We start from the raw sequence: 17,383 nt of genomic DNA, 5'->3' as shown, positions 1-17,383 counted from the left end.
CCCTCCCAGACCCTTCTCCTTGGATAAGAATGATTGCTGGAGGAGGAAGGAAGCCAGAGCCAGGGAAGACACTAGTAATTTAGGAAACTGAGGCTGACAGAGGCTTCATGACCTGCCAAGGTCACCCACCAAGTACGTGGCACATTGAATACTGGGATCAGGAGAAGAAAGAGGAAGAGGAGGAGGAGGAGGAGGAGGAGGAGGAGGAGAAGAGACCACTGGCAAGAGCTACTGGCTCAATGGTTATTTCTTGACTGGTTGCCAGCTGACTCCATGGCCACCCACCCAGCTTTCCCCACATCTGACCTGCCCTGATGTCATAGGGCATCATAAGAGTGAGGTCCCCAGATTCCAAATGTCAGGCTGAAGCTCTTACTCAACAAGGATGTGGGGTCCAGATCACAAGCAGCAGATCAGCACCTGAGACCAGGCAACCTGGGCTCCAGTTGTCTGCACCACCCCTCCCCACCACACCAGCACTCCCTCCGTCCCCAGACCCTCCCACATACCCAGGCTCACGCCTCAGTCCAAGGTGGGACAAAGAGGCTGCTGTTCCATCTTGAACTCACAGGATGGAATATTCACTGGGGTCCCCTCCCCCCGGGAGGTAGAGCCAGAGTTGTGGAAGGAGGGGGAGGCAGGCTGCAGAGCCAGAGCCCCGGTGAGCCAGGCCGTGCCTGCCCCAGCCTCCTCTCATCGTGCAGGCAGGTGCAGAGTGGCTGCCACCTCGCCAACAGCACGCATTTGCTAAGCAACCAGGAGTTCTCAGCTGCTGCTCCAGATCCCCTTGGTTGCTATGGAAGCTGTTATAGAAAACCTTAGCTGCCAACCATTGAGGCCTTCTTGTCAGAGCCTGGCTCCGAGCATCTTCCTGTTAGCCCTGGGCAGCCCCCGCTCAGAGGGTGGCGGGTGAGGTGGGAGGATGCAGCCGCCAGGCCAGGCAGGAAGCATGGGCTATGGCTTGGTGACTCCATCAACCTTGCCACAACAGATTTGTCCTCGGTCTCTCCACCAGACACACTTGTCCTTCCCCAAGAGGTCCTAAGCCCTATGCCTCGGGCTCTTGGTCAGGCTGTCTGTCCGGGCCACCCAGCTGTACCCTCAGGGCATTCAGGGTGGCAGTGGGAATGGAGAAAGCCTCGCTGCCAGGCTTCCATGTGAAGTGGCTTCAAGAACCGGCGTTTCTCCTGCTGAAAGGGGCCATCTCTTGGCAGCATTCCAATATGCTGAGCCAACGAAGTCTCTGTCTCCTCTCTATGTCACCACTGATCCCCTTCTGACACCAGAGCTGCTGGGGACTGCGGCCCTAGGTGGGACACAGGCCAGACAGGAGAAGGAGCAGGAGAGTGCTCCCACCTGCAGGTTCACAGACCCTTCCCTGTTAGGGGTCCTGAAGAAGGAAGTGCATAGTGGGACCCAAGGACTAGCCCTGGAAGCAGAGAGAAAGGCTAGGAAAGCTGTCATGGCCACCTGCGCAGGAAGCCCTGGAAGATGGGAGGAGAAGGAGTTTCGGGAGCGCCTTACAATGGCAAGAGAAGACGTTCTGCCTTTTGCTGCAGTGAGGGTGAGATGGGGCCATGGCCGGCCCAGAGGAGGCCTCTCCTGACTCCCGCGCCCCAGGAGCACTATACTGCAGCTGTACCCTGTGACAATCCATGTGGCAGTTGACTCAGGTTGAGAGCTACAAGTCAACTCGATGGATTTCTCTGCTCATCTAGAGTCTGTGCTCCAGGGGGGCAGAGAGTCGGCCAGAGCTGTTCATGGCTGGTCCTTCCTGAGCACAGAGAAGAGGGCCTGGGGCAAATTACATCCAGAAAGTATCTGTGGAGTGAGAGAATGTCCCCTCAGGACCCACAATAGTGACACACGCCCTGGCCCACCATGGCTGGCAGGTGCCCCAAGGCAAAGAATTCTGCTTATACAGGCTGTATTTTTGTCAGGCAAGAAATAGTCCAGCATACCCACATCTGAATGCAGAATTGTCAAGAGAACAGAACAGTGACGAAGAAATAAAGAGACAAAGCCAGGGGACCCTGGGCTCCCTGGGCTCCGTTTCTGGCACCCCCTCCTGGCCCCCCAAGCTTGGGTCCTAGCAGAAGGACATACCTCTCGGAAGGGCCACCAGTCCCAACCCTTCATTCTTGGGCTTGCTTTGATTTGAGCCAAAATACGGTTGAGGATCTATTTTTCTTCTCAAAAAGAAGAATCAGAATAGTCATGTGAGAAAAGGAGGACATGCTTATTTAAAATAAAAATACCTGAATAATTGTGAAGTGTCTCAATTAAAGTAACAAAGAGGCGATTGCAATTTATTTCTAGAAAGTCAGAGTTTATTGTTATCATTTTACTTTGAATCTGAGATTGAAAGGCTTCAAGAGGGAAGACTATAATGACACAGCCTTTAAATGGCTTCGTTTTTAAAGAAACAACTCAATCCTTTGCTCAGATCCTAAGAAATTCAATTAAATATTTGAAGATGTGTGTGTATATTTTTTTCTTTTAAAAACCCAACCTCACATTGCCAAGAATCTCATAGACTTTCAAAGCCAACACCTCAAAGGCCTCAAAGTTCAAACTTCCAGCTCATTCTATAGTGCTCCTTGGGCTAAGGAGAATAGGAGCTTTGAATTCGACAGGCAGGATTCAAATCCAGCATCACCAATTGCACGGGGACCTGCTGTAGCCACACCTAACTGCTCTGTGTAAGATGCCATTGACAATCCCCAACTTGGAGTTAAGGAGAGGATTAAGGTACATGTGCAAAACCCTCAGGAGAGTAATTGGGTGTGTCTCATGGGAAGACAGAACAGGGTAATCACTGTTGATGGCAGAGAGATGTGCCCAGTGTGGTCAGGAATGACATTCACCTTCACTAGGCTTGGTCTCCTCTCCCATTCCTCGGGAGAGTGGTGTGCCCGTGCTTTCAGCCCTGGGCCTGACCCTCCTGCATACCACACCTGCTTTTCCTACGTTAGCCCCAGTCCAAGTTTCTCATGCAGGACATTTATTGTCCCTCCCCACTCTCTGCTTATTCCTGCACTCACTGCCACCTGTCTGAGCTCTCTGTTTCAAGATCCCCACCTGGAAGCCCATCATCCCCACCCAACCCACTCTGCCCATTCCCCTGTCTTAGACCTTGTCCTGTATTCAAGACCTTCATCTCCCAGGAACCCCTGTGGCTCCGGGAAGAAACCCCAGCCCATTGATATGGACTCAGCCTTGATACTCCACCAGCTCACCCAATGGGAGCGTCATTTGATTTTCTGCATAAGACAGAGTAGAGATCATAATTTGATGGGGATAGAAGAGAGAGTGTCACTAAAAGACTTGTCTTGAAGCATTGCCCACATTTTTATGATAAGTTTACTTGAGGGGTTGGGGGAAAGATGGAACTGGATTCCCCACCTGCATACCTCCCACCATCGTTGACCCCTCTCTGCCCTAACCTCTAGAACCCTAGCCTCACCTCCAGACCCGTAGACTTACTTGTTCATCGCTCCCTCAGCCAGAATGGCAGGAAAGAAAAGAGCAATCTTTATCAAGCTGCAAGGAAAGAACAAAATGGCCTGCTTACCCCGCTGGACACTTCTGTGTCTGAGTGTCCAACGACTGTACTGTGCCCCAGTGGGACTGGACCACCTTTCCCAGGATTCTCCTCCCCTGATGCTGTAGCAGCATCTCCTCCACCAGACTCTTCACCTGGGCAGCAGCAGGTGAAGCTGTGTGGTAGTCACCTGCTGGTCACCGTGCCTTGCCCACCTTGGAGGCCGTGAGGGCCAGAGGAGGGCCCCACTTCATTCCCTCTCAGTCTCCTGCCCACCCCTCTTGGCCTTGCTGAGGGGCCAACACCTTTCCTGGACAATTTTCAGCATCACCAATTACATAAAACACAATTCTTATCTTAAATCCTTGTTCTATGTCACTTGCTGGGATCCTATTACCTTAAAGATAACAGTGTAATGATTAAGAAGGTGACTTCTGGGCTGGGGTTGTGGCTCAGTGGTAGAACGCTCGCCTAGCATGTGTGAGGCACTGGGTTGGATCCTCAACATCACATAAAAATTTTAAAAATAATAAAGATATGCTTACCTATAACTAAAAAATAAAAATAAAAAATATATAAAAAAGAAGGTGATTTCTGGAACCACACATCTGAGTTCAAATCCTGACTGCACCAGGTCACTTGGCAGCTGTTGACCTTTGACCTTACCACTATTTTAGTTTCTCCATCTGTAAAATGGGAATAATATTGATATCTACCTCATAGGTGGTTGTGAGGCATAAATGACTATGCGTGGAACAGAATCTGCCACCTCCAAGGCCATTATTACTACCACCATCTTAGTCTGTCTTTAAAACACTGGCCTGTGGTATGCACAGAGCAGGGGAGGGCACAAAGGTTCAATGACTTACTCAGGGCCACTGGCTGGACTCCATCCCAGGTCAGTTTCCTTCCAAACTACATTAAGCCAACTGCACTTCTATTTCTTATCACTGGTCCTTTGGGAAAGTGTCTCTTTGGAAAGCTTCCCAGCCTCTCGTTTCATAAGGACCCTTCATCATTTTAATCAAGAATGGTAATATTCATCAACTTAGGCCTCTTTACACAGACTCCAAGAACTTGCACAAGTGATCATTTTCCCCTCAACACTGAATCTCTTCCTGAACACAACTTCACTCTGGACTAATTTGGAATTTCAATTAATCGACAAGTATTTATTCAGAATTAGCCTCTGCCCCTCCTTGTGCTAAATGCTGTGAGAGAGACAGACATCTGTGGAACAATGAGAATCCACTGCACTTGAATTTGAAAACAAGCCTATTCACTCTGCAATCTCCTCTTTGTTTAAAAAAGAAAAAAAAACGTGATAAGAAGAGCTATCTCAGTATTAGTTACTGCAATAGATTGGATGATTGGATGGTGTTTTCAAAAAGACCTTTCCGTCCAGGCATAATTGGTGCATGCCTATAATTCCAGTGGCTCAGAGGCTGATGTAGGAGGATCGCAAGTTCAAAGCCAGCCTCAGCAACTTAGTGAGGCCCTAAGCAACTCCATGAGACCCTGTCTAAATAAAATACAAAAAAGGGCTGGGGATGTAGCTCAATGGTTAAGTGCCCCTGGATTCAAGACCTAGTACCAGAAAAAAAAAAAAAAAAAAAGGATTTGTTCACATCCTGATACTCAGATCCCGAGAAAGTGATCTTATTTGACAACAGAGGTTTTATTGAGGTAATTAAATTAAGGCTCTTGAGATGAGTCCATCACCTGGATTATCCAGGCAGTCTCTTAATCCAATAATCGATGTTCGTATAAAAAGACAGAAGAGGAGCCACAGATACAGGAGGAGGAGAAAGCCATGTGAAGACGAGGAACACCCGGGAGAGAGAACATTTTAATTTCAGACTTCTGGCCTCTAGGGCTATGAAAGAATAGACCTGTGTGGTTTAAAGACACCAAGTTTGTGATCATTTATAGGGGCAGCCGGAGGAAGTGAGTACAGTCATCTAGTGACGGGTAAAAAATTGCCCCAAATCCAGCAGCTTGAAGCTAGGTGCGCTTGCCATCTGACTGTCATGCAGAAGGGGAGTCCAGACACAGCACAGCGGGGTCTCTTCCCAGCTTCTCACCAGGCCAAAATCAAGGTCCAGTTGGCTGCAAGCTCACCTGGAGCTCAGGGTCCACCGTAAGCCCACAGTGCAGTTCCTCAGGGCTGAGACTCCAACAGCCGGCGCTCCACTCAGCTCCTCCAGGCTTGCATTCCCTGCCACAATATCTCCCCCATCCTCAAAGCCAGCAATGGCTCCGCTCCCTCAGGTCAAATCCCTCCCAGAGCTCAGATCTCAAGTCCACCCTATCACTGACCTCCAGATCCAAATTTAAAGAGCTCATGGGATCGGTCAGTGCTACCCAGATAACTTCTGTTTTAGTTGGGTTTTGTATCATGGTAACCAAAATACCCAATAAGAACAACTTACAGGAGGAAAAGTTTATCTGGGGCTACAGTATCTCAGTCTCAATCCATTGATGGCTAAATAATTGCTCTGGGACCAAGGTGAGGCATGGGAAAAGGGCACAGCAGGAGAGAGCTGCTCAGCTCATGGCAGGGTCAGGAAGCAGAGAGAGAGGAAGAGGCCTCACAGAGGATGCACCCTTCCCAGGCAGGACCCAGTGACCTACCTCCTTCAGCCACACTCGCCTGCCTACAGTTACCACCCAGGCAGTCTATCCCAACCAGGCTGGACCGATTAGGTTACGGGCCTCACAATCTCCTCACTACACCCCTGAACATTCCTGCCTAACACAGAAGAGTTTGGGGGACACCTCATATCCAAACCATAACAATCTCCCTTTCAACTGTGCCTTCTAATTTAACCTAAGCATGGGATTAAAATCCATCCTAGTCAGAGCCCCAGGACTCTGCAGGGCACATACATCAGGAGCACAAGTATTTGGGGCTATTTTAGGATTCTGCCTACCACAGATAGTTATCAATAGTAAATGTGGGAATGGTTGTGAAATCCTCTTATGAGTAACAATGCTGAACAAATGTAAGAGACTGTGATTTTCTTAAAATCCACTCTTATTTTAAATAAGAAGAATTTTTAAATATAGGGCATCCTCCATAAGAGATGTCATAGCCTAGATAGAATGGGGTGGGGCAGACCAAAGGACAAAGATGGACTGGAATGATAATCAGTCCTGGTCTGAATGTAGCAACTCAACCCCTCCTCGTGACCCCCCTAGACGGTGCTGCCCTAGTGCACTTGGGCTGCTATAACAAAATCCCTTAGACTGGGTAATTCATAAACAACAGAAATTGCTCATGGTTCTAGAAGCTAAGAAGTTCAAGATCAAGGCCCCAGAAGATTCAGTGTCTGATGAGGGCCCCATTCTGCCTAGATGGAACTTTCTATGTATCCTCACATGGCAGAAGAGGCAAAAAGCTCTCTGGGGCTTTTTTTATAAGAGCACTAATCCCAAACAAGTGGGCAGATTCCAAAGGACCGAATCACTTGCCAAAGACCCCACCTCTAATACCATCATCTTAGGAATTAGGGTTCAGAATATGAATTTTGAAAGCACACTGACATGCGGTTCTTCCCATCCTGTAATAGGAAGACTGAACTCAGGGAAGGACCTAAGGAAATTGCCAAGAGCCGCACTCACCTAGCGAACTGCAGAGCTGAGAGTTCACCAAGCAGTCGAGCTCCAGAGTGTGTCAACTGCTAGCTGCACCTGCCTCTGGCAGAGGAAGAGTGAGTGACGGGGAAAACTGGGGGCGTTGGGGTGAGACAGACAAACAGGGGCAGGAACTGAGCAGCTGAGGGACACAGGACAAAGTGATGAATGGAAGGTGTACACACACACACACACACACACACACACACACACACACTGCGGTCAGTCAGCTCTGCTGCCAGATGCACCTTCTGAAACCAACACTGGGTGCAGTCAGCTTCATTTCTGGGTCACAAACACATTCAGGAAGCATAAAACACAATGATCATGTTGGGAATGGATAGTCACAGCCCCCCAGTGGCTATAAACCATAATCCAAACTTCTAAGAACAAGAATTCTGTGGCAGATTGTATTGTTCAAAGTTGATTCTAGCAATACATTCCATCCCGCATGCTCCTCTTAAGATGTGACTTTGAAACGTTCGTCCGTACTCCTTGACTGCCTGGCCAATGGAACTGGCTGCGTCCGTGTGAGTCCCTCAGGTGCTTATTCTTGAAACCCAATCTCCAGTGAGAAAGTCCAGTCTGTCCCACTGAGGGGCCCCCAGAGAGAGGAAGCAACCATCAACCTCAAAATGCCAGCATGGAAGTGAACCCTTTTGAGGTGGATTCTCCTGCCCAGCCAAGCCACCAGTTGATGCCACATGTCACAGAAATCAGCTGACTCTGCTGAGACTGTCCAGATGAGTAAAATTGATAACTGTTGCCTTAAGACAAGTTTTGGGGTAGATTGTTATACAGCAATGGATAACCTCAATAAGTACTTGTACCCAGAGGTCGGTTACTCTCATAAAATTCTAAAATGAATGACATTGGCTTTGGGACCAGGCAGCCTAAAGGACCTCAAAGAGAATGTTAGCAAAAGCCTTGAGGGACTTGAGAAGTCTTCCAATGAGAGCATACAGAAAATGCTGTAGGAGCTGAGCATGGTGGCACACACCTGCAATCCTAGTCAGTGGCTTGGGAAACTGAGGCAGGCGGATCAGAAGTTCAAAGCCAGCCTCAGCAACAGATTGCAAGACCCTAAACAACTTACTGAGGCCGTATTTTAAAATAAAATAAACTACATTTTTTAAAAATGGACTAGGGATGTGATTCAGTAGTTAAGGGTCTCTGGGTTCAATTCCTGGTATTCCCCCCGCCCCCTCAAAATGTTATGAGAATCTATAACATCCATGGAATGTTACAGGAATCTCAAAGTAAAGGGAATCTTTGTTTTATAGTGGCAGAAAGTTTGGCAACACTGTAGCCTAGAGTAATACCAAACAGAGGAAGGTACCTAGTAATCTTGATGATCTAGCTTAGAAGATTTCCAGGCACAATATTGAAAGTGCCACCTGACTTTTCTCACTAGCTATGATAAAATGCAAAAGGAGAACTGAGATCAAGAAACCAGAACTTGCTAGATGGAAATATCAAAGTGTTTTTTATTCCCAAGTCTTCCCAGATGGCAAGCAATTCTCAAATTAAGAAAGAGACTTCAGGGGCTGGGGTTGTGGCTCACAGGTAGAGTGCTCACCTAGCATGCATGAGGCACTGGGTTTGATCCTCAACATCACATAAAAATAAAATAAAATAAAATAAAGATATTGTGTTCACCCATAACTAAAAAAATAAATATTAAAAAAGAAAGAAAGAGACTTCAGCCCAACATAAAATCTAGAATGGCAATATGAGGCTGACACTTTGGGTAAGACCCCAGAAATCTAAAGCAGTTTCTGTTAGGACTGCCTGCATTGAGCACTACCCAGATTATCGATTTATGAGCAAAAACCAAGGTTTATACTATTTCAGGTAAATAAGTCTGGGGACGGTTGGTTATGCCACAGTTGATAGCCACCAGATGTGAACTTCAGGATTCTCTATTCTCTATCCAGTTTCTATTGACATGAGGATTTCTCTGATTTTAAAACTTGGGCTCTGACCAGGATCTTACCCAGTGGACAATCTCTGGTTGGCATCTGCAATAGGACAACTTCCAGTAATTTTTGGTTTTTCTGAATCCCAGAGCCTGAACATTCCACAGAGAGACATGATCAGGATCGGGTCTCAAAGTCTCAGGAAAGATGCAACATGTGGCAGGCAGAAGGGGGGTGGGCAGGGCAAGTCTAGCTGGGCTGGACTGAGGAGGGGATGCCTCCACCCCAGGATACCGCTGGATGTCCTCCACGGTCTCCTTCATCCCCCCTTCTTTCCTTCTTTGAATATGTTCCAATGATTGATTGTGTGGACCATTTCTGAAGACAGGTACTTAAAGTACGCCTCCTTCCTGTGGGATCAAGGAGCATGCCTACTTCTGTGAGATGTCTGAGGACTGGTGCCTGCAAGAGCCTTTGCCCTCCTCCCACCTCCCCGTTGACTATGGAACAATCATGGACTGAGGTGCTGCCTCCAGGCTGGGTACGGGGGAAGATGTGGAAATCAGAGGGCCATCTGTCTGGTGGAGGAAGCAGGTAGGGACAAACACCGCCACAGTAGGCTCCGTGGAGTCTCCACCTAAGAACACAGTTGGTCTTGAGAGGCAGAGAAAGGAGCAAGAAGACGTGAGAACACGGGAAAGGCTGCTGCTGGACCCACACTGGAGAGCAGAACTTCGAGAAGCCGTTGAGCCAGGTGACCTCTTCCTTCCACCGTCCTGCAAGCTGAGATCCTCGCCATTTTCCCTAGGCCATGCCTCTGGGCTTTTTTTTGTTCAAGCTGTTCTTTATGCCTGCAAAGCTTTTCCCCTGGTTGCCTGGCCCACTCGCCTCTGGAATTCTTCTTATGGTAACCTCTAAGATACCATTCATTTTGTGCTTATCTTCTGAGATAGGCTGGATCCCTTCCCCCTGGTTTCCTACTTAAGGAAACCAAGGATCAGATAACTTCAGGTCCTAGCCCCAGTGTCTATACTGAGAAATTCAGTATCTGCATACTGAGCCACGTACATACAAAGCCCTGATCTAAGCCGAGAAGCCAAAACCTATTGATTCTGCCTTCTGAAAAGGACTAATATTAAAATATAGTGTAAGCAGAAATAATTAAGACGTTAAACAAAATTTTCAAAATTTTTTTGGACCCAAGGGGCTTTAATCGTGTCTGTAATGTTCTACATCTTTTTGAAACATGAAGCAAACACTCAGATCTGATACATTAAGGTAGCAGGCATATATTTCCCTGTTGTTATTCTGTGTTCTTTATATAAAGTATGAGAATCTTCATCACTTTTTTTGGCTATCAATTTACTTTAATAAATCCTAAGACACAGATTGAACATATTTTATATTCAAATTATTTCATTCAAAGATCATACATAACAAAAGTGGTTTCTTACTTTTGTACACTGATAAATAATTTCAGGAAATGCGAATAAACACATATGTATTTTTTTGCCCCCTGCCTCCATTCCAACATGCTATTTTCTTTTTCTCATCCTGGTTCACATGGAGACAATTTTTTTTTTCCTGGTACTAGGAATTGAACACATGGGCGCTTAACCACTGAGCCATATCCCCAGCCCCTTTTTATATTTTATTCAGAGACAGGGTCTCCCTAAGTTGCTTAGGGCCTCACCAAGTTGCTAAGGCTGGCTTTGAACTCATGATTCCCCTGCCTCAGCCTCCAGAGCCACTGAGACTAGAGGTATGCACCACTGCACCCAGCAAGACGATATTTTTATAAGTTCAATCACAGCATATGCTCCAATAATTCTATTGCATGTACTTCTGTCATTAACATTTTTAGTCTGAAGACTAAGGTCTGAATAGACTCCCATTATTATTTTTAATAGCTACATTTCAACTTAGTAACCAGTCCTCCTGTTATAACTCATTTCAATCATTTCCAGCTTTTTGCTCTTTCTGGAAACATTTTCATAAATATCTTTATGGGTATAAGTCTTAAAATTCCTCTTAAAACGTACTTACTTATCAGGCACATGAAGTATATTTAGTCACACTATCCTCCAGTTAATATTACACCAATTTTAATGTACAAGTGTAGGTTTTACCTAACTCCACCCATATCTAACAGTCTCTTTTGTTTATTATTTAAGTAGGGGTTTCTTCCATCTTTCGTAGACTGATTTTCACTGTGTTGTCATAAAAGATTTTTCAGGAGGCCGATTACCCATGAGAAAATTAATCATCTTAAAACTGAAAGAAATTCAATATTTTGCTATTTCTACCATCTTGAATTCATTGGTTCCCAAAATGAGATGCTGCCACAGCCCATCCTGTGTGATGGTGCAGTTGCCCATTTCTTCTTCCTCTTGGCGGGGAGCAGACCACCAAGGCTGGGTCTCAGGGACAGGAGGACAGCAAGCCAGCGGGGAGGCAGCCACAGGTATTGTCCCATCATCACAGTTTAGTCCCTCGCTGCTCGGAAAGAATCTGCAGCAACCTTCTGTGGTATCTCAGAGAGAACAAAAATTAAAAGTAAAAATGTCCTTTTGATGGGCGCATGTTTTATAAAACATGTCCTTTCTGGTTCTAGAGGAATTTCAGGTCCATTATTCCCCTTGTGAGAACTTTTAAAAATGCACAAACTGGCTTTAAATCGTTTCATTATTTCTATGTATCCGACTGCTAATGAACTGAGTCTTGTTTTTAAAAAAGAAATCAAGGAAACTACCCCCTACTCTAAATTTCTCTGACTAAAGCTATTCAAGAAGGAAAGGATAGGGAGTAAGGACTACTGCAATACTAGGCCAGGACCCGACGGTCTGTCTTGATCTCCTGGCATGGAGATGAGGCTGTGCTGGGAACATGTGTCTGAGCACCAAGACCACAGGCCTGTGAGCTTGGGGTTCTGGTTCAGGTACCCACTTGGGTCCCAGCCTGCTTGTGCTCGAAAGCAAATCATCTCCCTGCTCCGTGCTATAGTTTCTCCATGATCCAAATGCTATAAATATTCCTCTGTCTTCTTCCTCAGGGGATGTGAAGCTCAAGGTGACATAGTGAAAAAGTATTTTGTAACCACAAAGAGATGCATGCATGTACGGAATGTTGATGATGATATCCCCATATTTTACAAAAACAAAAATGCTTGTTAGGTAGAACAAAAATTATTGAAAGAAGAAAATAATATTTTTGACAAACTATACCCACTGAGAAGAAATTTCAAGAGTAAGCCCTTGAGCTACATAGTCTTCCAAACACATTCCAGTTTGGGTACACTAATGCCAAGAGCCCTGGGATCTACATTTACAGTCATAATTGCTCTTTATAGTGGAGTCCATTTTTAAGAAATAACCAAGTTGATATTTTAAACCACGATATGATAAAACTAATACGTATCTCTCTTTTCTACTTTTTCCTCTTCCTCCACCATCTTCATTGCCTGAATTTCAGAACCTGGGGTATATTGCCCTGGCCAGGAAGAAAAGAAGATGTAGGGAAATGGTCCAAAGTTGATCCAGTGCTAGAGAAGGCTATGTGAGACCCCCCACCGCCTGGGGCTGAAGTATCCAATCAGTTCAACAAGCACTTATTGAAGTTCTCCAGGAGATACCCAAGTATGACTCTTCCAAGAGCTCACGATCTGGTGGAAGACACAAGAAAAAATAATGATTATGTTAGATTACAATCATAAAGGTCCCTGAGGAAGATGCAGGTGATTCTTGTTGCACGAAAATGGTGTGGAGGGTTAGTGGGAAACCACCAAGAGCTGGGCACGGTGACGCACACCTATAATCCCAGTGGGAGGTTGAGACAGAAGGATGGCAAGTTCAAAGTCAAACTCACAAACTTAGCCAGACCTTGAGTAAAAAAGTGAAAAAGGACTGAGGATATGGCTCAGTGGTTAAGCACCTCTGGGTTCGATACCTGGTACCAAAACAAGAAAAGAAAACCACCATGAAATGGTAAGATTTGAGCTGAACTCTAAACAATTAGGTAGCATTTACCCTCAAAACAAGGGACAGTGCAAGGGACATAGAGGGTATGTCCCAGCAGAGGGAACAGCATGAGGAAAGCCTGGCGCCTGCCTGTGCAGGGAACGCTCGATGGGTGTGGAGGTGGGAGTGAAGGGTATGAAGATCAGGAATGGCCATGCCATGCCACAGTGACAAATACCAAATGTCCCCCAAATCTCAGTTGCTCATGACACATAAATTAGGCTCCATGTGCATTGTGGTCAGCTGTGACTCTCTGTGTTGTCTTCCTTCCAGGACCCTGGCTGGCTGATGGACAGTCACTGTCTAAAACTGCCTGCCCAATATGCTAGCCTCTACCTAAGGCCACTCAGCAGACACAGGAGTGACCAGTGGTGACCACTGGGCAGCACAGATATTAGGAACATTTCCAGGATAGGGACCTGAACGCTGTGGCCTGTGAGCCAAATCCAAACTGCCTCCTTTTTAAAATAAAATGTTATTGAAATGCAATCCTGCTTTTCCAATTGTGTACTACCTACGATTACCTTCCCACGCCAACAGCAGAGCCGAGGCTGCCGTGGAGACTATGCCGCTCACAAAGCTGAACATCTTTACAGGAAGCGTTTGTTAACACCTGGTCTGGACCATAGCTCCGGTTGTATGGAAAGGGAAAAAGAGCTCCAGCCACCCTGTTGCTGCTGCTCACAATTCACCGGCCAATCCAGTTGTTTGCCCCAGCCAACCACCGGGGAGCCAGGAAGTGCAATATTTACCATTTGTCTAGAAGGAGGGGAAACTGGAAGCATTTGGCATGCTATCACAACCACAGGGGGACATGGCTGGACATGGCTCGGCACGTTAAATTGGGTCTAGAGGGCCAGAAGTTTGAACTACAATATCCCAAGAGAGATGGGGCACTGTCAGAGTTTTGAGGTGAGAACACCATCTGTATTGGTCAGGGGGATATTGGGAAATAGACAAGAGTAACTAGTACCCGGTAAAAGGAGCCAGGAGAAAAGTGGAAGAAGGAACCCACAGAGGCCTGATGAGGGCTCCAGCCACTCTCCCCAGGGGTGGCCCATTTCGGAGGAAAGGCAACACTGCTGTAACCTGGCAGCAGCCCACGCCCAGTCCCAGCAGCAGAGTAGGAAGGGCTGCACCCCAGAGTTGTCCTGAGCACTTTGAATTCTTACCCCTTACAACAAACCAACAAGGGGGCAAAGTTTTGTCCCCACTTTCCACTTGAGGATGTTGAGGTGCAGCAGGATAAATAACCTGCCCAAGGTTACACAGTGAGGGGACGAGCGAAAATCCAAAACCAAGTGTCTGCTGCTCCAGGGTCCTGAGCCCCGAGCCAAGTCCACCTGCCGCCATCCGCGGCAGTCAGCTCTGGTCGGCCCCCCTGAGCCCTCCGTCCTGCCTACTGACTGCAGAGGACGCCCGAACGTCAGGACCGTGTGCACTGCGGCTTTTCACTCTCCAAAACACATTAAGTGATTTTGCCTGGAAATGTTTTACAAGCCCCAATTACGCCTCCTCCATTCCCTCCCTGTACAGCCCGGGTCCCCAGCCAGGACTGTAAAAGAGCCTTTTCTTCCTTCTAAAACTCTTAACTCTCTGCCCCCACGAGGGCTGGTCCTCCCTGAGTCTGGGAACAGCCAGCTCCCGTCCTGGCCCACGGGGAGTCTGTAGACCGACCGTCATGTCTCAGTCCTGCCCTCGCCCTTTTCATGAGGCTCTTTAATTAGGTTCAGAAACATGTTTATGATCCTGAGAAGCAGCCCGTGTTATATTAGGCAAGTTCAAAGCTCCATTTCTCCCAATAACTCTCAGAACATTTCAGTAAACTCAGAGGTCTGGCCCTCAGCCAGCTCTGAACAAAATCAGACTGTGGGCAAATATGGCCTCCAGCAGCCCCTGCCCTGGGCAGCTTTGGAATGAGGATGGGATTTGGGCTTGTCCAGACCTGGGGCTCCCTCCAGGGCCCTGCCTGTCCTGGCCAAATGACCTCGGGCACATTGCTTAAGAGCACGGAGCCTTCTTGGCGTTCTAGTTTTAGAGAGTAAGAATGGGAAGGATAATGGCTGTGGAGATGATGAAGACTGAATGATACATAAATATTTGTTCTCCCAGAACTTTGAGAGATAAAGTGGAAAGCACCAGAAGCACCAGTCTAATGACTAAAATAACTGAGGATGTCCCAACCTCAGTCCTTGAACTCTGGGAAATTCAGTCAGTCAGTGTGGAATGAAAACTTTCTACCTGATGATATATTTTTCAGTTTCTTTTTTACCCAACCTTCATAATTAGGGAAATTATAAGGAAAGAGAATATGGAAAAAAAATTCTTATGAGGGAATAGCTCATGATACCTGCAGCTCCACTCAGTCATATTTCCTTGAAAAAGGTGTTTGCTGTTGACGACTGTAAGTGAAATTTTAAGAGTGTGTCCAGAAAGCAAGACTGAGTAAATTTTCTGTTTTCTTCTGTGTTTTAATGTTATGGTTTCTTCTTCTCTCCTCCTCCCCCTCCTCCCCCTCCTCCTCCTCCTCCTCCTCCTCCTCCTCCTCCTCCTCCTCGTTCTTCATGAATTTTTCTAATCCTGCTCCTTTGTTTTAGTTTTGGTTTTGGTAACGATTACCTGATCATTATATCAATGAAATTACTATTAAAGTGATTGTATATTTTCATTGATTTGGGAAACTCAGAATAAATAAAATCATCTTGTCATATGGGGTGGGGGAAGAATTTGAATTGGAAACGATCAGGGCTCCAGGAATTCTGAGAACTAAGTGATGCATAATGTTGGTGGCCTCTGCTCCTGGCCCTGGGGCCTGATGGGGCCCCGCTGAGGCAGACAGGTGAATGGTAGCGGATCCTTCTCCAGGAGGTTGCACTTCTACTCTCTATCCTGGGAGTCGCTGGCCCTCCCCTGCGGGGAGGGTGGCTTTAGTCGCAGGGCCTTGCCCCTAGAAGGCTAGAAAGCCCTCCTGTGCCAGGCGCGCAGCAGGGGCACACACACCACAGTGTGGAATGCTGTCACAAGACGGTAGATTTCAGACACAGGCTCACAAATCCTCACCTCTCAGAAAGGCGGGTCTGCTGCCTATTCCCATTTTACACATGATGGAGCTGAGAAAGAGCTGGCTCAGGGCTTCACAGTGAGAGAGACACAAAACTAAAACTAGAACCCAGACCACCAACTCAAGCCCACGACCACCGGTGACAGCGCCTCACCCTCCTTCTCTAAGGCTTGGGTAAGGCTAAGCAGAACCATCTAGAAGCAGTGTCATGCACTACCAGAGCAGACCCAAGGCCACGTGCCGACTTGTGTCCTCTGCACTTTCCTCAAACGAGAGCTCCATTTTCCATTGCCCCATGAGCCCCAAACCCTCCCAGGATGGCCAGCCCCTTGCTTTCCTTCCTACTCCCATCTTTGCCCTAGGAGGCTGCTGGTGCTGTGGAAGGGACACTGCATAGAGAGCCCAGAGATCTAACTTCCTCTCAGCCACTCAAGTGGCATCCTGCACCACCGGAAAGCCTTCCCACTCCCCTGGGCTTCACGTCCCCACATGTTTAAAAGCAGATTCAACCCAGGTATCTCTGAAATCCTGTCTTCTTATCATGCTCAAAATTACCCAGCCAGGCTCCTTCGTCTAAGCCCAGAGGCCTTTCCTACAGCTTCATTACCACCTGCCCTCCAGGGACCCTGACAACTCTGCACACCAGGGAAGTTAGCAGGAGAAAGCCTAGCCTGGGTGCTGGGAGGTCTCTCGGTCCATGTTGAAAATCCTGACTCTTAGGAGATTCAATGATTTAAAACCACAGAGTTGAACTGGAATTCGGACATCATCTCTCCCAGTTAGCAGTCCTGTGGCCCTATGTACACAAATCGAATGTAAAGTGCAGCTAACACGGGGCAGGGGTGTGTTGTGAATGGAGCACTCATGCTTCTCAGCTGACTTACACAAAATGCCTGCATACAGCTGAGTCTGTTGCTTGGCCCAAGTGGCGGGAGTTCTGAAGCAGGGAACTCAGCCTCTCTGGGTCTTGGACAATGAGCAGGATGCACTGGAGAATATTCTGGAGCTTTCCCCTTGAACCTGCTGAGTTTCCGAGGCAAGCCCATGGAGTCTGTATTTCTCTTGGATCTTGGATCTCCTACCTCTTTTGTGTGTGTGTGCGTGTGTGTAGCAGCTTTGTTGAGATATGATTCGCACACCATTCAATTACAATCCAATGATCTTTAGTATATTCAGAGTTGTGCACTCCCCACTATAGTCAATTTGG

This window comes from Urocitellus parryii, chromosome 12 (genome assembly GCF_045843805.1).
Source record: "Urocitellus parryii isolate mUroPar1 chromosome 12, mUroPar1.hap1, whole genome shotgun sequence".
Classification (NCBI taxonomy): domain Eukaryota; kingdom Metazoa; phylum Chordata; class Mammalia; order Rodentia; family Sciuridae; genus Urocitellus; species Urocitellus parryii.
The sequence above is the reverse complement of the archived record's forward strand: the minus strand, read 5'-3'. Positions refer to the sequence as shown.